This window comes from Micropterus dolomieu, linkage group LG17, assembly GCF_021292245.1.
Source record: "Micropterus dolomieu isolate WLL.071019.BEF.003 ecotype Adirondacks linkage group LG17, ASM2129224v1, whole genome shotgun sequence".
In the NCBI taxonomy this organism is placed as follows: domain Eukaryota; kingdom Metazoa; phylum Chordata; class Actinopteri; order Centrarchiformes; family Centrarchidae; genus Micropterus; species Micropterus dolomieu.
The window spans coordinates 34229477-34235580 of NC_060166.1; the positions used below are offsets into that span (position 1 = coordinate 34229477).

The 6104-nt window shown below is 39.6% G+C and overlaps 1 non-coding gene across 1 annotated transcript; it reads right to left on the reverse strand.

Moving 5' to 3' along the window:
- Window positions 1–2534: 2534 nt before the first annotated feature.
- Window positions 2535–2700, reverse strand: LOC123986679. The gene has a single exon (XR_006828942.1). It is a non-coding gene; the product is annotated as a U1 spliceosomal RNA (small nuclear RNA).
- Between the last annotated feature and the right edge of the window lie 3404 nt (window positions 2701–6104).

Genomic DNA, 6104 nt, shown 5'->3' on the forward strand with positions numbered 1-6104 from the left:
AGCATTAAATGTTTCGCTCGAAAATAGCAGCCAGCTGCAGTAGTGTGTTTATACTGGGTCCTGAATTGTTGTTTTAAGTTTTCATCAGTCAGAAAGTTTTTACACAGAGTCGAAGTCGGTCTCCTCTTCACCAAAACAAGCGGAACAGCTGATCACAGCAGGTAATAAAGCTCATTACACGTTCCTCTGACGCTCAGGCAACACAGACGTGAGTCTGGCTAGCTGATCTGCTGCTCTTGTCGGCTGGAAATGTTACTTTATGTCTTTTCTTCCGTTTGCTATCCACTAGAGCCTGACCGATTTATCGGCCGATATGAGCTAACTGGATTTAATCGGCATCGGCCGTTTATAACGGCAGATATATGACAAAAAAGAAACATAAGAGTCAGATCCTTCACTCATGTCATGGGTGTTACATAGTTTGCCCACCAGAGGGCAACCAGCTGCAGCTCCCTTGTTAACAACACTGCCTCACCACAAAAACCACAGAAGAAAAAAAACAAAAAAACAAAATCAGCTGACCGGAGTTTACCTGAGTTTATGGTGCGTTCCATTTGACATGGGAAGTCAGAATTTCTGAGTTCCCAGTTGGAACTTTCAACTGGAACGCCCCCTGAAGTCGGATTTCCAACTTGGTAAGTCGTGATCCAAGATGGCTGTCCGGGTATGAAAAGTTAGTGAAAGCTGTAGTTTATACTATTTATTAGCACTTCTGTGTACTTGTGACTCATAAATGTTCGTACACAAAGAAGTGTACTATTATAAACAGTGTCTTATAAGCCCAATTCGATAATGCAGTATGCCAGTAGGAATTCTCAATGCATTCTTGAAATTGAGGTTGAATTAATAAACCTTTTTAACTCTGAACAAATCAGACTTTTGGAAGTTCTGTTTAACAATGCAGAGCTTCACTCACACAAGTCTATACCCTTCTTCAGCACCTCCTCCATGTCAGCAGGCTATACAACTGGCTGGGAAAAGAAAAATGATGTATGAACACTGTCATCACAATTAGAGGGAAAACCCCAGCGTGCTACGCTAGGCCCTGCTGTTTATGAAGCATGCGTCTCTTCATATTGTGCTGCTATCAATCCACCATCCTGTACATGTACGTATGTATGAGTATTATGACTGATTACACTCAACATTAGTCCCAGTCTCAGGTCCGGCTGCCTGCTGGCCAGACCTTACAGTCCTTGTAGCTGGAGGAGCATCCCTTCACCTTCATGTGGCCCCAGAGAGAGGCGATCCCTGGAGAGGACATGTTTTGTGAGGCTCCCCGCTGTAAGACAAGGCTGAGACACATACAGTACATGAGCATGATTGACACTGCTAAAGCTTGATTTATACTTTATATCTACATATATCGCATATATTTGAGCGTAGGGGTGTGAGAAATAATTGATTCTTGGCTGCATCGCACGTGGAAGATTATTAATCAATTAACAAATGTCTGAAAATCGATTATTTAAATGTTAATTATTAACATAATGTTGACAGAACGGAAAAGGCGGAACGTGCGGAAGTGCAGCGCCCGGACCATCTGTGGAGCGCATACAACAGAGAGACCAACAGTGTTCAGCTGTATTAGGCACAACACTGCTAACCACCCTAACCACCCTACTTAAATGTCAAACAATCATTAATATCAATGCACAAGTAATGGTTTTAACTCGCACATGGTGACACTCGACGCTCGGCAGATCTCTGTGTATCTTGTGTATGAGGCCGAGTGAGTGAGAGAGCAAGTGGCAGAACGTGATGGAGAAAGTTAGCGGTGAAATATTTTAAGCTTTTAACCTTTTAAGCTAATTAGATGTTTTTTATGATTTTAATGTGCAAATTAAATACTTATTATCCAGAGATCCTTTATAGAAAAAATGATGCATCAAGATGCATCGATAATCGTTTTATAATCGAATCGCAATCGAACCGTGAGGTGCCCAGAGGTTCCCACCCCTGAAATGACTCATTTTACTACCAGAATGTGATCCATTCAGTCAACAACATTTGAAAAGTCTACAAGAACCCCATGTTTATCATTTTACCGCCATTCAAGTTAGTGGAGGGCTCAACCTGAAGTTAGCCTGCTCGGCCTGAAAAAGTCAACACAGTCAACGCTAAAGCTCTACCGACAACTAACGTTTTGGCGGTGTAATTGCAAAACAACGCAGACACCAACGCACAAGTATGGTCTAAATACATTGCTACGGTGCAGACTCAACTCCAGAGTATAAATCACGCTTAAAACATTCCTCCTGGCTGTAACTGGTTGTTTTTGACTGGGAGAGGTGGCTTTCTCCAAATGGCATTAGGACCACTGGGAGGAACCAGAGGAGCCTGTTTTTTTCACATATTCTACGGTCAGGTCTGGACATAGTGACAGAAAAACTGATGTTCGTGTTTTTAACTATCCAATTCAAACGTCCTGAAAACTGTTTTTACAACTGTGTATACATTAAGCATATACACAAACTTTATCTACATTGCAGATTAAGAACAGTTCATAGTTAATTTACTATTCAACATGTCATCAGGGGAGAGCGTGAACGCAGTCCCCCACTACCAGAAATTATGCAGTCAAGATTCACACATTTGGGGAATTTGCAGAGGTCAGCTCAACCGGAGTGCAATGGCTAAGCCTCGCCCTGGGTGAACCTCTTTTATGGGCTGATTTTTGTATCAGTACAGACTGAATTTGAATCATTTAGTACTGAATTTGAATTGCTCAACCTGAATACTTGCATTTAAAAACTGAATTTGAATTTATTACTTTGAAACTGAATTCCAATAAACTTGAAACTGAATATGATATTATGAATCTAAACTGAAATTGTATTTGAGCCTCACTAAAAATTCAAGTCTTTGTGTGCTTTCAGTTCTCTCTATTACAATTCAGTTCTCTAAATTCTATTTCAATCTACAAAATTCAGTTTTAAGGTCACTGTTACATACTGTAACAGTAAAACTGCATATCAAGTCCACAACTTACATGTTCCAAGTTTGAAGTCTGCTTCAACCCATCCCTGTCCTTCAGTCCGAAGTGAATCCTGGTTTGTTATGTCACTGGTCCTCTTTGTGAAATGGTTAGTAACTTCAGTAACTTCCAGACAAGGTGCTGAGCAGCCTGTTACAGCAGCTGTGTTCAAACTTAGCCTAGTTATTAACCTAGTGTTATTACTAATGTGATCTATGCATGCTATACTGAAATAAAAACAGTTGCTCCACGGAGAGAATTTACAACATAACTTATACAAGAGTTGACATTACACAGGCCACACAGGCTAGGTGTAGAGCTGTCACAGCATTAAACTCACTAATGGTAAAACTGCCGTTTTTCTGCCCCTCAGCATAACATTTAATTAACTGCATGTCATTTAGCTACACGGTAATCCAGTAGAGACCGAATTTATTGATATGATATTTCAATATCGATCAAGCTTACTATGATGTGCTAAGATGCCAAGTGGCTACCTAGCCAGAAAGCTAATGTACACGGCCACTTGCCATAGTTTTGGCTTACGCTCAAGTTAATCTAGTCAAGGTCTGCCCAAGTAATTGTGGTGCAACCCATATTAGTAGCTGATTTAGTTACAAACAAACTAGTAGTTACTTAACCTCTAGTGTGGGCTTTAGGAGATAACGTACACACAGCCAGGGCTGCTGGTGTGGAATACAGGAAATGGTCAAAAACAAACGTGCTGATTGCACTCGATTGCTCTTCCTCAAGGACACTGACCTGCCTGTGACCTTAAAACTGAATTTTGTAGATTGAAATTGAATTTAGAGAACTGAAAGCACACAAAGTCTTGAATTTTTAGTGAGGCTCAAATACAGTTTCAGTTTAGATGTCACATTCAGTTTCAAGTTTATTGGAATTCAGTTTCAAGTTTATTGGAATTCAGTTTCAAACTAATAAATTCAAATTCAGTTCTAAATTATTCAAATTCAGTCTGTACCGATACAAAAATCAGCCCATACTCTATACAATCTTTCCACAATTTTCCCACTATAACAGATTAAACATTATCAAACATTTGTATTTTAGGAACTCTCTCGCATTAACAGTTTTCTTTTCTGTTGTTGACTTGTCTTTTAACATATAATCACTGAAGATGTTTAACATAAATCTTATAACCATTTCTTGTGGAGCATAAATTTTCCTCATTACACATACATTTCTGGCTTTCCGTAAACTCTTTTACACAGCTGATGATAGCCCACCATTTTTAATGTTTTCTGTCTTATTTCTTTGCATAAGCTATGTCCTCATAGCAACCAGGACGTTTGTACAAAGCTTTAAGCCATGGTGATACAAGTACCCAGACCCCTCTAGCGGCAGGGCATGACCAAAAAAGATGTTGCACAGTTTCCTTGTTACCGCAGGAAGGCCTAGGGCACTTAGCACTGTGGATGCAGTTTCTCCTCTCAAGAGGAGCTTGGCAAACTCTGGTGGGCTCTAGTGGGCAAACATTGGTGGATGACTTGCCAAACCAAATTTCTATGGCCATTGGTTAGGATAGAGTGATTAACGTTTGCCCATACAATTTCTGAAACCTCTTCCGTTAGTTTGCCCACAGGAGTTAATCTTGAGTGGAGTGCGGACAGAACCTTTTCTATATCCATTCTCGTGATTTTATCATATGATAGTTGAGATGCTTTTGTTATACATGAAAAGACTGTATCATACATTTTCAGCCATGTTTGTGCATATGGGATGGTTTGTAGTGGCCTTTCCCCCCATGCTCTAAGCACCCCCCCCAAAACAAAGCGAAATGCGCCCAACTTGGGGCAACTTCAGGCTTCAGACAAGCTTTAATAATTGGAGTCACAAACATAGACTTCAGTTTACTTTCAATGTCTGGGACACCTTTACCCCCTTCTCTAATGGTCGGTACATTATTTCACATATTAGTTTTTCATGTTGTATCACCATGAACCTGTATGGCAGTGGAAAAGTTGTTTTCTGCTTTTATAACAAGAACTTTGCCGACTATGGTTAGATCCCTGTCTTGCCACTGTAGGAGCTTTCCTCTTATTTTGGGTAATTTTAACTCACGATTGGTGTTTTCCATATATTTCCCTATTTGTATTCCTAAAACTTTCATTGTCTTTTTCTGTATGAAGCCTAGATTTTCCACTGGTTCTCTCCAGTTGAGGTAGAGTATTTCACATTTCCCTTTATTGACTTTTGCTATTATAACAGTGGTACTAATGTCAGCATACAGCAGGTCTACCCAATCTCTAAAATTTTTGCCAAAATTAAGATGGGACAAAACAGACAATATTTTAATATCGACTCCAAGCAAGTTTAAAGGTCTCCTATTTTTCAAGTCCTTCCTGTCTCCCTTTTTGAAAAGAAGGGAGATGGAGCCTGTTCTTGGCAAAGGTGGTAGTATACCTCTGGAGAAACTCTCCTTGAACACTTGCAACAAAGGGGGTTTTAGCTGGTCCCAAAAGGTGTTATAAAAACTCTTTGGGTAAACCATCCAAACCAGGAGATTTTTTTATTCTGCATGCTCTGCATGGCTTTTGTTAACTCGTTAATTGTCAAGTCTCTCTCCAGAAGATTTTTTTCATATTTCATGGTTAAGTGAGACAAGAAGTAATCAATTGACTGTTCAGATATGGCCTTCTCTTGGTAAAAATCTCCGTAAAAAGACTGGACTGGAAGACTATTAACTTATGTTACAAGTCGTGGTGGATATTTTACGCACGGACCAGGTAAAGCAACAGTGAACACACAGAGTGCAGATGTTGGTTTCTATTGTTTGATAGGCTGCGTCAGTATTAAAGTCCCCCCTCCAGTATTTTGACATTTCTATGATTTCATATTTTTTTGAGTCATTTCCTTACAATGATGATTACCCACATAGTTCACGAAATATTTTATTTATTTATAGCTTAATTTTGTGCTCAAAGTTGCAAAGGTTGCTTAGTTGTTAAAACGTGGTTGTGACGTATGACTATAGTAATTCCATTAGTCATCCGTCATTCTCCAAGCTTGCGCAGGCGCACTGTCATGCCTCGTTAAGTCAGAGCATCAAACCGATAAACATTGTTGTGAGCTAGCTAACCAATTTATCATGTAATTTACTTAACTT